This window comes from Cylas formicarius, unplaced genomic scaffold (assembly GCF_029955315.1).
Source record: "Cylas formicarius isolate icCylForm1 unplaced genomic scaffold, icCylForm1.1 PGA_scaffold_1__22_contigs__length_36826433, whole genome shotgun sequence".
Lineage (NCBI taxonomy): Eukaryota > Metazoa > Arthropoda > Insecta > Coleoptera > Brentidae > Cylas > Cylas formicarius.
Window position 1 is genome coordinate 12,708,441 of NW_026844264.1, and position 22,431 is coordinate 12,730,871.

At 32.6% G+C, this 22,431-nt stretch overlaps 1 protein-coding gene across 6 annotated transcripts in view; it reads left to right on the top strand.

Moving 5' to 3' along the window:
- LOC132697015 (muscleblind-like protein 2a) overlaps window positions 1–22,431 on the top strand; it is a 471,687-nt gene that overhangs the window by 16,057 nt on the left and 433,199 nt on the right. For 2 of the 6 annotated variants that reach the window (XM_060662253.1, XM_060662247.1), the window contains exon 1: window positions 12,956–13,150. The exons of 1 other annotated variant lie outside the window; for it this stretch is intronic. The gene's annotated coding sequence lies outside the window, so the exon portion shown is untranslated. Of the gene's footprint in view, window positions 1–12,955; window positions 13,151–22,431 lie in introns of those variants that run through there. 3 more of the 6 variants (XM_060662255.1, XM_060662256.1, XM_060662257.1) reach the window with 2 other exon arrangements.

Consider the following 22,431-nt stretch of genomic DNA (forward strand, 5'->3'; position numbering starts at 1 on the left):
AAACAGTTCACTGAGTGGCGCGTGAGACGATATCAGAACTGACAAACGTCACAATGCCATTAGCGCTTATAATCTACCGAAAACATTCGATCTCTCCCAAACTGATAACCAAAGTGCCGGAAACGTCCGAATTAGTTCGCGACAGTGGTTAACGAATATCTTAAAGTGATATTTTGCGATAACATTTTAGAGAAGGAGTAGAAAAAATATTTTCTTTAACCTTCTTCAAGACACCGGTTGAGAATAGAAGTACAAATATAAGGATAAAATGAACATTGAAGGCGACATAATAGACAAAAAAATGGATACTTGAAAAGAATGTAATGAGTAATTAAGATCTGGGATTGGATATTAAATATGAAAGGGCATAAGAAGAAGACAGAGGAACTCGATGAAGCAAGATCGAAAAAATGACATTTCGAGCCGGATTTTACCCCTAGGTTGAAGCCCAATTATACAAAATAGATAGAAAATTACAAAATATCAATTAAGGATTGAAATTTTTTGAAAAAATTTGAAACTGTTTTGTATTTTGCTATTACATATGTCTGACGTCAGTTGAAAATCATATAATCATTTTAATTAGGATCTTTGTGAATAAAATATTTGCATTGAATTCCGACACAAAAACACACCCTTGTCCGTTTACAATGTAATAAAAATATCGTTCGCCCTTATAAACGAGTCACGGATTTTTTCTGCTCGAGACGTTTTAATAAGAACGCATTTGCATGAAAGGGCCGTGACAAGGCACGGACAAAAATCCTCTCAATATCTTACAAGCCCCGTACATTTCATAAAGTAAAAATAATGGCGCCGGATATCCGACGTGAATACGCTATCGCGTCTGTTTTATATTCCACGCATCGTCGTAATTCGCAAGATGATCAAAGTTATGCAGAAATTTCTGTATCCTTAAGATGAGATTATCAACCCCGCACAGGTTGAATATAATCCACATTGTCAACACGGCCGCAAATTTGATGAGTTTTAGTTATACCAGACGACTCGTTGCCGGAATACGGTATGAGCGAGAGAGAAAGAGGGACAGAGAACTCCGGGTCCGGGTTTGCCAATTTCGACTCCACCACTCTATTAAACTAACTCGAATTGCTTAAAATTTCGTTAAATGTATTCGCAAATAACCTGCGCTCAATAAAAACTCGCCGTTCGCGCTATCTCACTCGGACGAACTTATTTAAACTTTGTATTAGCGCGGATTTGGTCGGATAACTCCGTTTTTATGCCGCCGCGATCTGTTTTTTTTTTGTCACTACCACGGGGTGGTCTGCAACAAGCGAATTGAAACTTTTGTATTGACTATTGGCGTTTTATTAGCGTCGACTTTTTCGGTTTGCGATGATCACTAGATCGACGGGACGAGTGAATGGTATCAGGACTGGGGCTCTGTAACTTGTATCATAGAGAGTATATAGAGATGCAGATGCGAAGGGAAACCGTCGTTACATACAGAGGTTACTCCGTAAACATTTCTCTAGACTTCTCGACTATCATTCGCCAAGATCCGTTTCGTCGGTCGGGTATGTATAATTATACTCCACATCAATTTTTTTGTATTTTGGTTAACTGATATTTGTTACTTCGTTTTTGCACATTTCATTTAATTTAAATTAGCGTAAAATATTGAACGAATACCCGCATTACAGGTAGGTATTTGTTATGTTCGAATTCTATCCTGAAACCTCTTAGGACATAAAAATTTCAAAAATCTATAAATTGCAAAAAAGTAATGAGAGATAGAAGTGATCCATTTAATTTGCAAGAGAGGATAGATTCATTGGATTGTCTCGGTTAAACAAGGAGCTAGTTCTCAATTTATTTAATGAATTGCTCTCACACACGAAAAATAATGATATGAATTCAAGAATTCCAAAGCCACAAGAACTGATTGCGCAACAACTGTCTAATCATCGAATCTGTGTTCTCCAAACTGTCAGTAATTGTCTAATAATTGGATCTGTTTCCTCCAAACTCAACAAGGAAATGCTGAAATTAAAATGGAACAAGGTGGTTTCCCAGGAATCATGTCATTCCAAAAAATATACATAACAAGTGGACGTGACGGATTAATAAATGACGCATTTATATGGCGTGCCTTGGTGATTGGAAACTCAATATGCTGCAGGAAAGATCTAAATATCTTTATTTTTTGCTCTTCTCTATGTATAGTATGTGATACATCAGTCATTGTTTTTGAATGAATATGATAAAAAAGTTGCACTCTTCAGCACTTACTTTATTTTTATGCCATTTATTGTATTGTATTGTTGTATTATTGTATTTTGAGGTATATTTTAATCCTATTTGTTTCTTTCATTCGAGGTCAAAGGAATATATTTGTTGTTAAGGGATTCAGGATATGCATTACAATCCCGAAGTACTGTGGAAAGATGCATTGGTGTTTTTAAAACTCGATTTAGATGCATAATGGGCGTCGCAAACTATGTTCAACTCCTGGTAAAGTTGACAGAATTATATGCGAATTTTTAGAGAGAACCTCCTAGCGATCTTTTGCCTTGAAATTCGGAAATACGTTCGGCTCAATGGAACGTATCCGAAAGTGCTTACAGAGTTTAAAAATGCTGCATTACCGAAATAATCTCTCCGTCTTCACATAAAACGAATTACCGAGTCCCTGATGTCCTTCGAATTCCCTGGTCTGCTTTAACAAGTGAAACATTAGATTGCGTGGTGCTCCGAATATGCATTCCGGAAAAATAATGGGTATCCAGCATGTTTACCTTGGCCACCACAGGTATGTAGATATAACATATTCTAAGAAATACCATATATTAGACCTATCAATAACTTAAGTAGCCAAATTTAACCTGCAAATATCGAGCATTATAAGTTCTTATCGGCAAACGCATCAGTTTTTTTGTGCAAATAAAAACAAACTGTAGAAAAGTCGACCACATACGAAAAATGTCCGAATAATGGGAAGTAACGAAATAACTACGAACCAAATCTATAATTTAATCCAAGGATTAGTAACATCAAACCAACATAACATAAGATTGGAAAACGAATTTCTGAGAAGTGAAAACAAAGCTGTGAAAGAAAAATAACTGAATTTTGAAAAAGCAACAAAAAATTATAACTTACTTGTGTACAACATCCAAGAACAAGAGATAAAATCAGACGAGCTACTTCAATTTATAAAAATACTTAAAGATTACTCTAAAGTATCCTGCCGGCAGACCGATTGCAGAAAATTTTATCGAATAGGAAAGGCTGAAAAAAATAAAATCCGTCCGCCATCTTATTCTTAACAACTCAAAAAAATTAAAGAACCTACGAATATATAAAAGAGTACTCGGATCGGAAGCTATTAAGAAAATATGTACAAATTGCAGGACACGAAAACAAACCTGTTGAAATAAAAAAATACACCCTATTTGCGGAAGGAAAACCGTACAGCTTAGAAACACTGAGGGTTAACGAATCGGAAGAAGTCACTAGTCTGGAGAACCAAGAACCTATAATAAGAACATATAACTTCAAAACTTAAGGTCGGATACTTTTCTCTAAAATCAATATTTGCACCTAGCCACTATTCAAATAGCAATATCAAAAAGATACTGTGCGAATCTCTAATTTTATCACCACTTAATTTTTGTGACAATGTTTATGGTGCTTGTTTGAATGCTTTTGACACACACCGCATTTCAAAAACTTCAAAATTCCTGCTTGTGTCTTATATATTGGATCCGTCGTAGGGAATATGGTTAATCGGCGTATCCTGCATACAACATGTTTCTTTTATAAAATATTAAAGTATAAAAGCCCTCCACATCTGCTGAGACGAGTAGCCTATAGAAGAGATGTTCATAATATTTTTACAATTCCATCACACCATAAGCAACTCTTGAAGCGTTCCTATAAATCGTATGATTTTAATTTTTTTATTTTCTTTGTTCCACACCTATTATAATAGTTGTTTTATATTAACCGTTCCATCCATTTAAATTATGTGCGTATAGCCATAATATGTGTAGTTACTTAAATAATTAATTTCTTTAAATACTTTTTTGGCTTCAACAGCACCTATTACGGGCAATGGGACACTGAATTATAGCAATTTAGCAGCCTTAAAATAGCTTCATTGTTTCATTCATTATTTACTAATTATTGTAACATACAACGTTTAATTATTATTAATTATTGTTATTATTTCCTCTAAGCTTATATGTCTTATAATTTGTAATAATTTAATTTACAATATAGATTTAAATTAATTAGGACATAATTTTTATATTGATATATTTAATTGCAGCAATAGGACTTTTAAAATCAACAGAACATAGATATAAAAATAGGTCAATAAATGCTAAAAACCTTCCAAGGAAACAGAAATATATATAAGTTTCAGAGCTGCAATCGTCCAAATTTACTAACTTACTGGCCCTGTGATAATGGTCAAGGGTCCCAGCAGTTGTTGGCAAAGTTCGTTCCTAAAAATGGCTAGTGTTAAAGCAAACATATTCCAGGCGCACAATCCTGAGGGTGCTGAGCAATGTGTGGAATTTTGTAGATAGTAGTAGTAGATAAAGATTTTCCATTTAAGATTGTATGGATAGATGAAACAAGATTTATCAATTTATCAATCAAAATTTTTCGTTACTTCATAAAAAACAAAGAACACAATAATCCTTGGACTATCTATTATTACTTTTATCTATTTATTTCATTACAAAACAAACTTACCGTATGTTACAGACGAAATAATTGCTAAAATAGGTAAAGTTTTAAGATTGCCTCGTTAGCCTTATATAGTTAATGCCATAGAGTGGATGTGATCTCAATGTAAAATATTTTTTAATAAGAAGCTTGTAAGTGAGGCACGATGATCCTGCAGTAATATTGGTTTGTAAGGCAGCTCTCCAGACTAACCACAGAAAAAGGATCATTTTCTGGTAATAGCAGTTCCAATTTTGGCTCTGATGATGAAGATGTTTCATCGTAAATAATATATATGGTTTATTTGCATCTTTACTATTGGCAAATTATATTTTACATGGTATGATATTTTTTTTTTAATTTTCCGATTTTATTAGTACTTCATTAAAAATTCGCATATCTATTATTATTAAAATATTATAAATTTCTTAATACAGGGTGTCCCAAAACTGCCCACCCGACATCAATCTTTGTTATTTTAGATGGAATACCCTGCATATTTCGACATTTTTGAATCTCTGGTTAAAATAAAAGTCACTTTCTCAATAAGTTGATATTCGAATTTTGCATAGTTTAGCCAGAAATTGTGGTTTTGGTTAGTTTTTGATAGTCCCCATATAAAAAGGTGTTATGACGCTACTGATGCCGGTACTACAACGAAAATTTATCAGCAGAGTAAGGAGATTATGCATTACTCAATCAGTTTGACAAATACCCATTAGCTTATACAGGGTATCCCAAATAGGTGGTGTCGTTTTAACGAATTCAATTAACAAAATCTCAAGATTTCCGAATGGAACACCCTATATTTTTATTCAGATATCAATTCTAAGACAAAAAATAAGGTAAGTTTGTAATTTATCTTATATTAAAATTTTACTTACTTTTTGAGATATTCGAGGTTTAAGATAACACCCATATAACTTCTTGTTGAATTTAAAGCTGCCGTTAGGACACTTGTTTGCAATATTATGTATTTTTTAAATAGCAAAGACTAATTCTATTACATAAATAATACTCCAGATATACTGACGTTTTAAAGGTTACGCGCTGGATATTATTGGATTTTCTGTTTCGCCTTCTATTTCGGTTTATTTTTGTATGATAGCTTCCTTATTCTTCTTAATTTGATCAGTTGCATTACACAGGGGTGTAATGCAATGTAATTATACCGGTTAAAAAAATGGGAATATCATTTTTTCAAGCGGAACTATTCTGGAAGACAATTATTACAAGTCCTTCAAATGATAAGGTTTCATAAAAAAATGTAAGCTTCTTTCGCATATTTACCTTAACATTTAAAATATCGTAGTTAATGCCACTTTCGAAGAACTAGCAACGTCGTATCGACAAATCGGCCTTGCCTATGTAGACAACCAAATTTAACCAAAAACTAACCAAATTTTTGAGAACGGTCCTACGTGTCTTTCTTGTTCACCACGAATCGCCTTAACCAACTCAACCAAATGTCGAATCAGTTTTTCTGAAAAACTTAATACGGTCACCCATATCTACGCTAATGGTTTCCTTGCCATTTTTATTTAAAATCTCGAATACGGTAGCATTGGTGAACCGATTATAGTTAATTAGTTCCAATCAATTCAATATTTAGGAAATCAAAAATAGAAGGGAGTAGATTCAATCTGCAATTTATAAGATTTATTATCAAAAATAAAGCTTTTTTCACATAATTCATAAAGTTTAAAAAATCAAATAAGTATTTTGTTTTTCTATTTTTTTTTATTTCTTCGAATATACGAGAATATCGAAAATTTAGCAAACACATATTTTACGAGAAGTAGTAAACCGCAGAGCAAAGAGTTTAGACCTTTTTTTTTCACTATTCATGGAATTCATTAGAAATCGTCGCTAAATTAATTTTAATTCCTTCATAATTAGAAGTTTATTTTCTGGATTTCCTTCGTACTATATACCATAATTTGCGGTTTAGGCAAATCTTTCTTTCTTTCCTTTTCCAAAAGATATTTCATATAACCACATAACATTAATGATAATAGGAACAAATGCGACAATAAAAGATTCCGCCTAGAAATGCCAGAGGGATTTAAATTAAACGTTTTGTTTTATACTGGCCATCTGCTAGTACTATTTCAAAAGTATAAATAAGAAAAAGTATAACAAATCAACAAAACGGCGTCGTAAATAAATTTTCTTGGCAACAAAGTCAAGGACGGGTCTCCAAATTATGAAAAATAAAAAAAAAGTGATAAAATGTGGCCGTATCGACATCTATTTGAATAAAACAAAAATAATAAGGTGTACAACGTAAAATCTTTATATGTATTTCGCGGCAGGGCAAGCATAAGATTGTAATAAACTGCAGATAAACTCACAATAACTTCGTATTTCCTTTGTAAAGCTTTCTCACCGGGCAACTAACAAAAACTAAGAGCAAAATTAATTACCGCTCGACTTTGCTATAGTTGTGATTTATTGGGTGCAGTTTGCGGTATTTTAAGGCAAGATCTTATATTTATAGCCGATCCCAGTTTATAATTTATTTAACGCGTTCATAATTATTAGAGGCAAGATTGCTTTTATCCGATTATGAACTTAGAAGTTTGGCGCATATCTTCGAGGTCACATACCTAGTAACCACGAATGTTTTTACTAATTCCCAACCATATTTGCCCGTAGTCTTCAAAATAAGAATTCACAAATCGCAGAATGCAAGAAAGGTTTTTCTTAATTTTAATTTTGGATTGGCTTTTTGAATCGGTTTTATTGGGTTTTTAACGATATTCTAGAACTTGAAAGTAGTTTTCAGAATGGTGGGGGTAGGTATAACTTTTTTGAAATTCAGTTATATTATTTTATAAGTTTTTTTCTTAAGAATCTTGAAAAATGTTGTTATAAATAATCTTTTTTTTTTCTTATATTCTCAACCCACAATTAGGTTTGTATCTCTTATAGGCAGAATTGTACTTGTGAATTGTAGTTTTCGATTAATGGTGTTATAATTAAACCAAATATTTCGTTTCTTAACTTAGAAACACACCAATTTGCATACAATAAGAGGAAAATAATGCTACATAATTGTTCTTATAGAGATGGACAGGTAATTGAGATATTAATTATTCTAACATCGAGTCAATAAAACTTATATTAGAAGTAAGTCATATGAAAATAGATAAATTGTAATCAATATTAATTATTAGCTTTTTTATATCTACTATTTAAAATACCTACCACCTAATTTGTAAATATTAGTGGTCATGTTCCTGGTACCTCCTAGTAGTTGGAGTCTAGAGAAATAATAACAGCGTTTTTCTAAAATCAACTGTCTTTATTCGCTTTTGCAAGGAGGTTTCAACTTCTCTCATTTCAAAAATTGATGTCTTTATTCTTTCTCTATTAAAAATGATTTTCTGTATTGAGTTTTTTCCACAAATTTTCCACATTTTCTTTTAACCAATACTGGAATGAAATGATTCTTCTTCATTTCAGAAATTATTTTGGCAACGGTGAAGATTCAACGAATGAGAATTTTATAAAAATGCTGATAACAGAGAACTCCTGCAGCATGTGAAACGGCACAAAATCAGCTATTTAATGCATATAAACAGAGAAGAAAAATATCAACTTTTGAGACTGATCATGGATGGAAAGGTAGAGGGCCGAAGGGGTCCCGGAAGACGAAAATTTTCATAGCTTAAAAATATAAGAGAGTGGATAAGATTAGACACTTGCGCCCTGTAGAGAACCGCTAAAGAAAAAGAAGAGTGTATTATTCTTGGCAGTTATTGCTTTTTACAAAACTTCTGGATTTCTCCTGCATCGGTTTTTGCTTAGTCGAAATTGCTGACGTTTCGCCAATCATCCTGTTGGCTTCTTCAGACCTTGACTGAAACTGTTTCAGAAATCCAGAAGTTTTGTAAAAAGCATTACAGTAGCCTCTGGAAGTTTCTTTGAAAAAAAAAACTAGGCAGTTTTTATTTATTAGAGTCTATTTTCTTCCTGTACTTCTCTGTGGTGACTTGGTGAGGGAATGCACAAGTTTGTATATTGTTGACTGTTCAACTTCAGTCGTACTCGAACACATTTTAAATATCTTGACAACTCCAAATGTTGAGTTTTGGTGGCGAAGAGTTTGGAACACATTGAGAATAATTTTCTCATTTTTAGAAAGCATAGTTTTAGTATTCTCAGCAACAACTACCGGAAAGTAACTATAATTATAATTTTAAACACTAAGGCACAGCCAAGTGCCTCTACCTGCCATTCTCGAGACCATTGACAATCATATGTTCAATTCTTCGCCTATGGAATACAGCTAAGACCACTAAGTTGTGCAGTTCAATAATGATTCGCCATAAGGAACAGAGCCTTGGAAAAATCCAATTAAAGGTATTATGAAAAATAAAATGTGGAGTTGGTGCTAAAATTATTAGGATGACAATATCCACAATTTTGTAGAAAATTGCAATTTTTATCAGTCCGTAATTCCTTCTACATGTCCCAATACATTGAATACATTGAATACATTGAATGTTTCGTTATGTATAATAACAAGTGATAACCAAATAGCACTCTAAATTTTAATCATTTTTGCGATACCAAATCTTTTAATTTAAAGAATCCATTAAATTATTTTAAATTTGAAGTAATATTTTAACCACACAAAAGGGGAAAGGTGATTTATTCAGATAGCTTGTAGACAAAAGATATATATGTCGCTATTGGCTAGATGGGTAATTTTCAATAAAAAAAAAACGTTAATGATAATATCTAATATATAGATATATATATATATATATATATATATATATATATATATATATATATATATATATATATATATATATATATATATATATATACCTCAAAGATCTTCAATAATTTTAAACAAAATTTCCATTTAGAACACAATATACATTTTTGAGAAAAGGTTTAGCAGTGATAAAATTCTTCCTAAGAGGCCATTTTGAAAACCAATGTCAACTCATCGGTGAAAAGATCAACTTTCGTTTAGCCGAAATTATTTAGTAATTTTGTCTTTTCGGAGACTTATGAAGCTAGAAAGAAATAATTAAAAGTTTTTTACGTAAAGGTTATGTAGTCGATTTCGGCTAAACAATATTTTTCCCGAAGAACAGCATCTGTGACAATTATTTATAAATTAAATTTATTGAAAATTTCGTCTGTTTATTAAATGTTCCAATTATCAAAGGCCTAACACAACATTTATTCCGTCAGTTTAACAGGCTGTGGGAGACGATAAAAGTTCAGCTCATTGTATGACCAACGACGAGCCAAGAGATAATACCGTTCCGAATGTCTAAATAATTTGCTGCTTTTGATGAGCCGTATGAATTTGACCCGGCTAGTACACCACGCCAGAACGCCATCGCGATTTCCATTGTGTCATGTCATGACAGCGCAGATTTTATTGTATTCGAAAGAAAAGATTTATGAGCGTTATGGTATAAATTTGAGAACTTGTTTATCTGGAAATACTCCGAAAAGAAACCGAAATAGACCACTTGATTTATAGGCTTTTTGTTTGCAAAATAGCAATTACATATTCTCCCTGTAAAATGGAACGCATAGCGGAGAGCCAAAACGAACGGAACAAACTAAGGTTCCTTTAAGAACATCTTCAGAACAATTTAATTAAGTTACGCAAGATGGTCGACGCCATTTTCGGTTCTTAATTTCGATGTTTGGGTATTAAGAGAATGGGGCAACCCCTACTTCCAATATTTTCATAGTCAACAACAGCGGGGTCTAAATTATATGGGATTGGCCAGCCGCAAACAACGTCTAGTCATTAACAGATGATTATAACTGAGACGGGGTGTGTTCCGGTATCCAGGTGAGGCGTTACTACAGCTAGGACATTGACCTTATTTATGCAGAAAGTAAATTGTGTTATCCTATCAATCAATTCGTTATTAAATGTGACCTTGCCGACTGACTACTTGCAGGCGTTGGCATAATTGCATCTATAAATATAAACAACCAAATGTCAGCTCTAGGAACGAGCTTAACGGTTTTGACGCGAGATCGGATAAAATAACCTTTCTCGCAAAAGTGAAAGAAAATACAATGCGGATTCAAAAAGTAAAAGCCATTGTTCAATATATTCCAGTGTCAGTGATACGAGGCGGGCCCGAAAAAAATGGAACAAAGTTGCAACATCTCGGTACTGAGTTAGGACCGTCTTGAAATTGAGAAAATCTTTTTAAATAAATGACGCTTTGTTAGACTCCTTTACAAAATGTTTCATCTTCGTCCCACCTACATTATGTTTATTTTCTGAAATACGATCTTGCAGCATTTTTTATATTACAATTTAATTGAAACTTACAAAAGTAACTAAAAGAAGCAAAGTAGCGAATACCTACTTAAATATATGGTAAGAAATTTAAAAATTCGTAAAATATAATACTATATTGATTCTTTTTTAATCAGAAAGCAAATAAAGATTATTAGTTTTAATTTAAGAAAATGGAGTATCGCGAGCACAGTTTTCCTACAACCATCTAACCCATATATAATTGCTCAAAGGGCCAAATTTCAAAAATATCGACAAAAGTTTTGTAAAGAAAATGTAGAACTTTTGTGCTTATTTGAAATTTTCTATTTAAAATCTCTTAGTGATTTACACTCTTAATGATCAGTAGTTTATTCTGAAACATCCTGTGGATACCAACAACAAGGTCATTTGATAACTTTATTAATAAAGCTCTTAACATGTGGGCCAGTGTCAGTGTTCGTTATGCGTTAATTAAAACGATTAATAACCGTCAACGGCCAACTAACAACTTTAAATACGTAGAATATTAACAAATCTGTGAATACCATGAATTCAACAATTCCTATAACTAAGAGTACAAATAGTTACACACAGTTATAAAATAAAGGAAAAATCATTAATGTCCAAGACCCAATGGTTTTTTTTTACTTTATTTTCTATCAAACAAATCTATTTGAATACAGTGTGTTTTAAAAAAGGCTAAGCCAATTTCTAGGGTAAATAAAATATTAGTTGCTTTTATAGCTACAAAAAATAATTTATTAATTTAATCAGCATTACTTGCTAAAACCTCAAACGATCCAAAACCTTTTTTCCTTTATACAAGAATTTAACAGTTTTGCTCAAAAAAATAAAAATATCTTCATACTCCAAATGCTTGGGGCACAATATATTAAAATTTTGTCAGCAGTAATCTTTATGATCCAATCAAAGGTGTTTGTGGTCTAAATTTTTATGTCTTCTGAAGGAGGCGTTTTTGAACAGATCTTTATTTATACTAGACATTAGATGAGCATTTTTTGAAACACCACTTTCGAAGCACCATTTGTAAATGAGTACTTATATATTTTTAAAAACTAAATACTTATAGAAAATCCTTCCTTAAAAAAAGTAAAATGACAACCAATGGTTTAATATGGCTTAATGAAATTTAGACAACTGCCTCTTGATTGAATTATCAAATTTATTATATTCTTGAAGTAGTTTGCCCTCACGTATGAAAATTACTACTATTTTCTTATTTTGAACCACAGTACCTATAACTGTTTCATAGATATTACCAACCAAAAGTATTCGTGGTCAAAATTTAATTTGAGTATCTTAATTTCAGAAATAATTATAAAAAATATTTCAGGCCCTTTTGCGGTATCTTCTGATGCCATATAAAGTTATTTTTTGATAGTCATTTTCTCCTAAAAATTAGACGACATTACGTATAAACCAGCTAAAAAAAACTTATCAAATTATTTTTTACGGTACTTATAGAAATGGTGCCACTAGCACAATCAAAATCTGGTAAGAATACGCTCAAATTTAATAAAGTTGCGACATTGTTAAGATTACTTTTAATAATATACACACAAATTTGTAACATGGACGCGAAATTACATTCCTAGCATTTTCCTTTTAAAAATATGACGCAAACGGAATCATATAAAACATCAAAAATGTGCCAAAGCAATTTGGATCGTTTCGCTTCGTATAAGACGATTTAGTTGTCATAAAAATGGCAAAATTTATCATTAATTTTATATTATTTCCAGTCAAAGCGAGTATAAAAAAATATTCATGCCAAAGGCCACTCGGCGGACTAAACGAGAAGGATTTATTAAAAAAAATAACCCGTACCAATTCGATTTCTAAAATAAAATTCCGCGCAATCAATAAATAACTCGTTTCGAATTCCGCGCTCCGTCGCGAACGCTGTTCTCGCTTTAACTCCCACGGCACGAGGAATTCCGTACATTGCCGAACCGGTCCCACGAATGTCCGACTTTTCTGTCAGCTGCTTGCTTTATCGGCGGTGCGACGTTGCTCGCTTAGTAAACTTTAATTTTAGTAATTTTAATTTGTTTATGTGTCCCGCTAATTGTGTGCTGTGTGACAAAACTGTTGTTGTGCCGTTCCTTACCATCTGTGCATCTCCGGATTTCCGCAAGCCCTGTGCAGGTAAAAAATGTTCCTTTTGTTATCGCTTGTAGGTTATAGACGAGGGCCTAAGGTTACGCGCGTGGCTCAATAGAATTGTCACGCCCTTTGTCTGGTATAAAGGCCTTGCTGTATGATTCCGGCCATTATTACTTGTCGTGACGGGATTTCAGGAGATAATGTTGTCTTTAACAGAGTAGTTAAGTAAATAAACCAAAATGCTGAACGCCGTTTCTCCGGCGTGCGCGCACGCGCCGGTTTTGGAACGGGCTTCGTATCTCCGGAATGAGTGTCATAATACCGCCAATTATAAAATCCCTCGTTCCATTCAATGTTTCTCTTTACAAAAGAATTTGGGCTGTTCTATTATTTACGTGTGGTGTATCTCTACCTGTCATAGAAGATACAAGTTGATTTTTCGTAGTAGGTATGCGGTGAAATATTGCGGGGGATAGGTTAGTAATGAGTTTTGTGGTTAATTATTTGCGATGCTGGTGTGTGACTATAATTGGGAAAGTAACGATTTTTGATTAAAACGTTGAACGTAATTACTGATGAAAAATCTCCTCTGTAATTATTTGAATTTAAAGTAATTAATAAATAGGCTTAATTTACCAATTTAGCAACTTGTGATCGTGATTAAAATATTTGTAATGAAAATAAACGGTTCACCTAGACTTGGCACGAATTCCCATGTAATTTAGGTGCGTCATAATAATAAATAATAGGGAACAATAAATAACTCGACCGAATATAGAATAGCATGGACACGACAATTAAGCAAGTTAAATACGTACAGGGTGGCATATTTAAGATGCTCCTATACCTTATATCAATTAGTAGGGCACTAAGGAAAAATAGTTAAATACAGAAAGTGTTGAACCCTAAGTATATATTTTGTTTATAGTATTTTTATGAATAATAGAAAAGCATGGAAACAACAATGAAGGAAATTAAAATACATTAGGAAAATACATGTGTTTTACTTTTATTTAATATTTTAGCATTGTTTTAAAAATGATTTAAAAAAATTGTATCTATTATATTTGTTGGGCTTTTGTTCTTTGGATATTGATTGATTATATTTGATATAACCACTAATGATAACTTTGAAACTTTAAACTGAAAATCCTATATTTTATTACAGATTGGGATGCTATGCAATATCCATGAAGTGACACACACAAGTCACTTTTGTCTTTTCTGAATTTTAATATTTTATTAGCATACTCTATGATAGTGATATTTGTTATTTGAAAAATGTACTTAATTTTGTTAAATATAATATTTTATAATATATATATTTTCCCATATTGCATTTTGGGTGTTTGGAATGTTTATTTTTATTTCATTTTATTTATTTATTTATTTCATTGAACCGATTTAGGTTTTTGGTCAGTTTTCTTGAATTTATTCAGTTTGTGCTGCAATTTGTACAGTTTTTAAAAATGTGTTGATGGTATTTTAACCCTTTAAAAGTATTAGATGTTTAAAATTCAAATTGAAAATAATTGTAGAAGTGCGTTTTCAAAATGAAAAAAATCTTTGTGGGGTATGTTAACAAAGTGCATTTGAAAATAACTCGGAATATAACGATTTTTGACTAAAAAAGAATCGGAGTTGAACCCAATTACTGTTGAAGTCTTCTCTGTAATTATTTGAATTTAAAGTAATTAGTAAATACCCTTAATTTAGCGACTTAATATTGTACCTAAAATAGTTGCAATGAACAAGAACGGTTCGCCTAGATTGAGCATGAATTCGCATGTTATTTAGATACGTCATAATAATAAATAATAGCAAACAACAAATAACGCGATGTAAAATAGAATCGCAATGACACAACAATTAAATAAGTTAAATACGTACAGGGTGAAGGTGCTCCTATACCTTATCTCTATAAGTACGATATAGAGGAAAAAAGTTAAATACAAAACGTGTTTGACCCAAAGTATATATTTTATTTATATAATTTTCAGGTATACAGACTGTTGCGTTGGAACCAACTTATTTTTTTAATGGAATACTATGAATAATCAGGACAAGTTTTGGACTGCGTTTTTGATTATTGGTTACCACTCCACGTCCACGATCACGAACAATTCATGAAACAATATGTTTCGTGGGTACCCGTCTTGCAAAGATGCAGGATACAACGACCTTTATTCTCTTAATTCTAACACTGGACTCTAACTATTTCTTATGTAACATTCATGAAGAACTAAACGGTCTTTAACACTGCAGAAAACCATGTTTTTATTTATTTGTAAAAGAAGTTGCTGACAACTAAATGTCAAATAAAAACTGTGTACTTCTGTCCAGGCTACAATTTTATTAGTTCTTTTGTGCCGTGGATATCCTGCAAAAATAAAAAGTGGTTAGAAATGCTATCACGAAAATTGAAACTATACTACATACTAAATAAACACTTTTTGTATTTAACTTTTTGTTTCCTTGTACTTATTGAGATAAGGTATTTCAAAAAAATATATATCTATAATAATTTTTTGTGTTTTTTCCTTTAAACCGTTATTTTGGCCATAAACACTATTCAATTTTTGTGACACCTTGGATGTTGATGTATTTGTGTATGGTAATATATCGAGTTATTTACGATGAGAGTCAAAAATATGGAGAAATAAAAAGGGGAACTTCTCCGTTTATAAACCATATTTTAGAAATATTTTCACAAATAGAACGTTGCCACACCGCCAACTTGGGAATTTTAAAAGCAACAGCCTATATTTTATTGCATTTTCAGACGTATAAAGAATTTACTCAGTTATAGACATAGGTACAAGTCATTTGCCTTTTTTGATTTTCAATATTATATTATCATGCATGCTCTATAATTGTGATAGTGTATTTGTTATTTGAAAAATGTACTTAGTTTTTCAGGTTAAATTGAGAGCCCGTGTATACATAAATACTGAAATCTTAAGAAATCCACATATTGAAAAAAACTAGTTTTCGGGTTTTGGCAAGTTTTCTGAAATTTATTTGCAATTTATACAGAGTTTATTTAATAATTTTGTTGGTGTTTTAAATCTTTAAAAAATTTGGTTGTTTAAAATTCAGTTTCGTATTCATTGTAGAATTGCGCTTTAAAAAAAATCTGAGGTATGTCAACACAGTCGGATATAAAGGTTGATAAACCAATTCCAACCTTTCCTTATCCAGTTTAATAAAATCCGTTTCTGTTCGGATTTGTCGCTGGATAATTGGTAATTTCGATCGGATTATGCGATGGCAACGTCGCATCGCCTGTGCCGTGAAAGACTTCATTCAGTCTTGTAGGTGTTTAAGACTTTGTACGCACCTAGGATTTTTGTTTTCTGAACCCAGCCTTTTGAAAAAATTTGAACTATTTCGTTCAAAAAATATTGTCTAATAAAACCGAAATTGAAGTCAAATTTCAGTTCTTTAGACCCCTATAAAAAGACAATAAAAAATAGAACTATAACCATTGTAGTAAAGTTGTAAAGTGTCTTCAACTACTTAGTTACCATCACGATTCTTTAGTTTAACAGAAAACCATATCAAATAAGATTATAATGTAAATATTATGTTTTTGTAAATATCGAACACAAAAGCAAAACACGCAAATCGGACACGTCACAAATAAAAAAAAAATCTTTTAAACCCAGAAGTGGTCCCTAAATTGCTTTTGCAAACAATTTTGCTTCATTTCTCCAAGGGGCCGTTGTTTCAAAGCTGAAAGGTAGGAAGTATAGTTTCAACCTGTATCCCAACTCTTTTTTATTTCAAAATTTTTGTTGCTTCTCCTCCAAGCGCCATCTTCTGGTTCTTATGAAATTTCAAGTAAGCATGTGGCGTCTCAAACATGTAAAGTCTGTTCATAGATATAAGAAAGTGACTAACTGATACGAATTAAGGAATGACCCGGGCAAGCTGTAAGAATGAAATATGGCCGAACAGGTCCGTACTTTGCTTAGAATTTAATTATTTGCGGTTTTGTTCCGAAAGATACTAAACAATATTTATTTATTTAAGTGTGTATTTATGTTTAAATCTAAAATAAAATTACAAATTATTTTTATTACCTACTTAAATTACTTAAAATTATTCACATAATGTATCAGTATCACTTCGCTATCATCGACTGTTCTAAATATGGATATACGATTGTTCTGCTTTTTCTATATTCTTAACAGAATTTGCCCAACAGGCCTTAAAACTATATGCCCTAGATTTTTTGCATAATTATCACAGACGTATTCCTTTTGTAGGTTCAAGCTTTGTAGAACCTCAATTAATTGCAAGAATTAGAAATAGGAAGAAAAGAGAGAAACAAGAAATGCTAAGAAATGGAAGGGGAGAGATACGTTTTATTTTGACCATCCAAATGAATGCGGACATAAAATTACGCTTCCTTTGTTTTTGAAATGAAGTAATAGATACGGTCGACATTGTGATTTAATTATCCAATCAAACAATAGTAAGACCTAAATTTTTACAAGAGTTTTTAAATAAAACCGTGTTTCCAATAAGACTTTATACGTTTGGTTGGCTCATCTAGAACATTATCATTATAGAATAACTGGCAACAGACTTGGATAGATTAATTCGAACAAATTTTTAAAAGGTCGGAATTTAACAGGTATAAATCTGGATACCGTCAGCGTCGAAAGGATATTTACAATACTGAGAATACAATTCACGAAATTAAAACTGTATATACTGTATACAAGGGGGTCAGTAATTTCGTCCCTGTGAGACTGACGATACTAGTGACTCTCTTCGACGGATTGTTATTAAGGTACCATGATGAATCATATCAAATGCTTTAGCATATTCAAGCATAACTTGAAGCGTAGCATTGTTCCTATCCCGTGTTTTAACATTGTCATCTACACTGTCAGGCAGAGTTTAACATATACATAGGAGGCTTACTTTCTGGAGAATTTTCGAAAGTATCGCTAATATTCAAATGGAACGCAAGTGGCAAAACTCAGCTGGATTGTTAATTTTAGGCAACGGTATAACGTTTGCAATTTTCCAATTCTTGGGAAAATGTGACTTTTGAGCGCAACAGTTAATTAAATATATAATTAATGTAATTACAATCATCGCGAGACAAGAAACCAGCAGACTTGGCAAATTCAACAAATGTGCGTGCCTCACATGTAGCCTCGCCCATCTCGAGAATAGAAAAAGGATTTGCAAGCAGCCATTACTACCAGGCTCTTGAACTAGTAGTCTAGCTTGATGTTTCTGCTTTATAGGCAAACTTCTAGAAAAAGAATTATGTGTAGTAATTTTATATATATAGTTTTTATATATAACAAAGATTAGATACTTTTTAAAACTTGGTACTTATTTTTGTTTAAAACAAAACGCACTTTTAAAACTTTCTGATTTTTTCTGTATATGGCAAAAAAAAATGTAAATTGGCGCGAACTCTCCCAATCTAGTACGTACCGGCTGGATACATATAAAATGCACACACGCGACCGGTAGAATTCTACGTCCGACATACTGCAATACGGCACCACGCGTATGTGTCAAAATGCCAGCTGCGAGACTAGCAAAATGTCTATCCGCCAGCCGAATGACCTTTCGGGTCCCGAGATTTACTGCCGCCGCCGCCGCCGCCGCCCGGTTAATGCAATTGCAGCAATTTGTGCCTCGCGAAGTGCCCCGCTGTGTTGTTCTCGTCCATTATTAGCGGGTCTTATGAGGCGACCGATATAAGCCCGTTTAGGAGTAAAGGGTAGCCTACCCCATTCCTTTTCGCAGGGATTTTCGTTTCAGAATATCCCGGCGGTATTAAAACGCTTCCGCTTACACGGCGGTGTGAGTTTTCATTTTTAATTATTGGGCGATTAACATTTGTTTTCGCGATAAGTTTTGTCGTTATATATAGCGTGGCCGGTGTTTCAAATGGACATTCCTCAAATATTTTTAAGGAAAAAAATGTTGAAGTTCTAGGAAAAAAATAGTTTATTTTTTTTAAATGTTAATTAAATTTTTTATGAAATTTAGGCGGGGGGATTCAAGAAATTAGACGTCGGGAATTTTTCAGGCTAACTATGTTCAAAACATTTTACTCTTAAGTAAGGCAGACTGGCACGCCAACAGTTCTTCCAAAAATAAACACTATTTTCGAAATTATTAAATTTGGAGTAGATTCTCGCTGCTTTTGCTTGTGTGAGACTCCGTTTTCGCGTGAAAATACAAGCTGGCCAACCGTACAGAATTGGTCTGTACAGGTTCAGGATTGTCCCGGATTTTTCAATATAGTTATATTTTATCTCGCAGAAAATTTATAAACATTCGCAACGGCGCAATTCCACTATTTTATTGTAAAATGGAACTCTATTAAATGAACATGAACGATTTGACGAAATATCTTGAATAAAGGAATTTGTAACCAATGAAAATTTTGAAAATTGGCAAGCTTACGATGCCAATGTTCGTGTCCGATGACTTGAATTTTTTGATAATTGAAGAAAAAAGCAACTGGGGCTTAAAAACATATCTTTGATAGTTGAGTTTTCACTCTGCCCACCCGGTACTAATGCAAAAGAAGAAAGAGTATTTTCAATTATATACAACTTTTGGAGTTCAGGCATGTTTGCAAGGTGCAATGGGAATTTAAGTTGTTTGAAGTTTTACAAACTCCTTTTAAAAAATGATGTTGCTCCAAAAGCAATAGGTGGTCAAAATAAGTATTCTTTTAAACAATAGGTAGCTTTAAAAAATCATTAGGCATTAAAATTTAATTCGTATATATTTTGAATATCTATAACATAAAAAAAACTATACACTTTTTCTTTTAATTTTAAAAAAATTGTGGTTTTATTTTTACATGAGTTAAGGGAATAGGGGGTGGGGGGTTCGTCCAGGATCGTCTCTCTCGAAAATATAAAAATCATTTTCTTACTTAATATTGTTTTCTTAATGCCAGAGATTAATCATTATTGAACATTTAGTAGTAGCTGTATTTCACACCTGTGGAGAGAGAGAGAGAGAGAGAGAGAGTGACAGGTAGGCGGACAGACAAATGGCTAAAGTTTTAAAACTTGTTTCTCAAAAACGGATTAGAAGAACCGCGCTTCCTAAAAATGAGAAAATTGAGTTGGAGTGATCAATATACCGACTTGTGCACGAATGTGAACGTAGACATATCAGGTGATCAAAGAGAAGTACAGGAAGAAGAGAAACTGTAGCCAGTGAGGATGAAAAGACTGCCATCAGAAGAATAATACACTCGGTTCACTTGAAAAAATAAATAAGTACCTTCGACAAAATAATGTTTGGAATGAAAAAGTATGATTTTATGCCACCCATGAGTAAGAAAAAATTGTGGAAAACAGAAAAATAAATCTCTTAGCGACGACGAAATATTTAATATCTGGATAAGAAGAAAAGCGCGAAGCAAGCTTTCATCGAAGGATGTTCACCCTCAGGAAAAGGTAGTCAAAGTTAAGCTCCTTCCGCCATATCACTGTGAATGAAGCCTCGTAGACTTGGTATGGACGTAGAGGAATGGATTTCTGGGAAGGCATAACACCAAGAGGGAATAAAATGGGTTATAAAAAATGGAGTAAGTGCGTCGAACATGTGATTGAAATAGAAAACTACGACTATAGTCCATCTAACTAAAATTTACAAATGAAGTTAAATAGAAGATTTTGTTTTCAATAATATTTAGTACAATTTATCTATTTTCATATTATTCTTACTTCTATATAAGTTTTTATTTACTTTATCTTAGAATAATTAATAATTGAAAAGAAAAAAAAACTATCATTGCAACTTAACTGCAACTAACTTTACGGTATAACCTTTAAGTCCACCCTGTTTTGAATACTTTCATTAAAAAATTTCATTTTGTTGCTCTCTCGCATTAAGAAACTGGGTATAATAGAATAGTGCATATTTTTTCTGCGACCATTATTTTTTGGATTCGTTTTTGCAAAACACCACTAAGAAGTTCACTGAGTGTCATGTGACGTGACCGTCAGAATGACAAACGTCAAATAAAATCCCTGGCTAACATCTATTGAAAGCATCTGATCGCTCCCAAACTTGTAACTGAAGTACAACAAATTTCCGCAAGCTAGATTCGTGCATAACTGGTTATTTTAGAGTATTAGTTTTTCTTTTTCTTCGAATTTGGAACACCGTGTGTATCGAAAACTAAGCTCTTACTGACAGTTGTTTATATGATTTTTTCTTTTTGAAATACTGGAATATCAACCTCACGTCGAAATATCGGAGATTTGTTAAAATACATCTTGGATAACAATAACCTCCTGATGTTTGATGACGCAGTTAAAAAACACCCGGTATACCAATGCCTTTCTACTGACATGTACGGGAATGAAATTCCATAATGAATGTCTAACGTTGTCTACTGGTTTCGAGGTATACACATTTCGGTGACACCTCGACCATTTATCTTACTGGTTAGTGCCTTAAATCACAATAATAACCCTCGGAAGGCCGCCTTTAAATAATAAATGTAAACGGTGTAGGAACATTGTTGGTTTAGTAGCGTTTACACAAACCCTGAGTGCTTTGGAATACAAATCATTCAACGGCTGCTGGAATTTGTAATATCAATGCCGGGTATTATCTCGTGAGCTTTGTTAAGGAAATAATATCTATACCGAAACTAAGCTTGCCTTGTAGCTTGTCACCAATTAAAAATGCGCGTACCTTGTATTCGCATGTTCGACAATAGGGAAATTGAACAACATTTTTAATTTGAAAAATATTGATTATAAAAGTAAGTTTATACTATTAAAAGAACCACAGTTCACAAAAAAAATGTTTCGTAGTTCTATATAACAAATATAAGCAATTAAAAATTGTAAAATTTGAATTCTCTTTGGCATGTGACGTAAGATTGTGCGCCAACCGGACGGTAGCATAGAGAAGCCATCAGAGAACGACAACGCGTTCGTCTTAGTGGTTTTAATTTAAATTTTAGTCTTGTTCCTGTCGCTCGCTTTTGTTATTTTGTGTTTAGTATCAAAAAGAAAGTTTTGAAAATGACCCAAGCCGATTTTTTGAAAGATCAATCTGATATAATTTATGTTTATGGTGACATCTTACATACAAAACACTGAAAGATTTTTCTTCTGAGGTTCGCGGTGTTAAACCTGAAAGGTATGTTAATAGAATATTTAGCCACTAGTGTTAAACTAATGTAATATTGTAATCATCGTAAAGTTTTCTAGTTTTTAAAATTCTATTGCTATATCAAAAAAAAAAAAAGAAAATGATTTAACAAAAAAAACAAAAGATTTTTTGAACATTATGTTAACTAA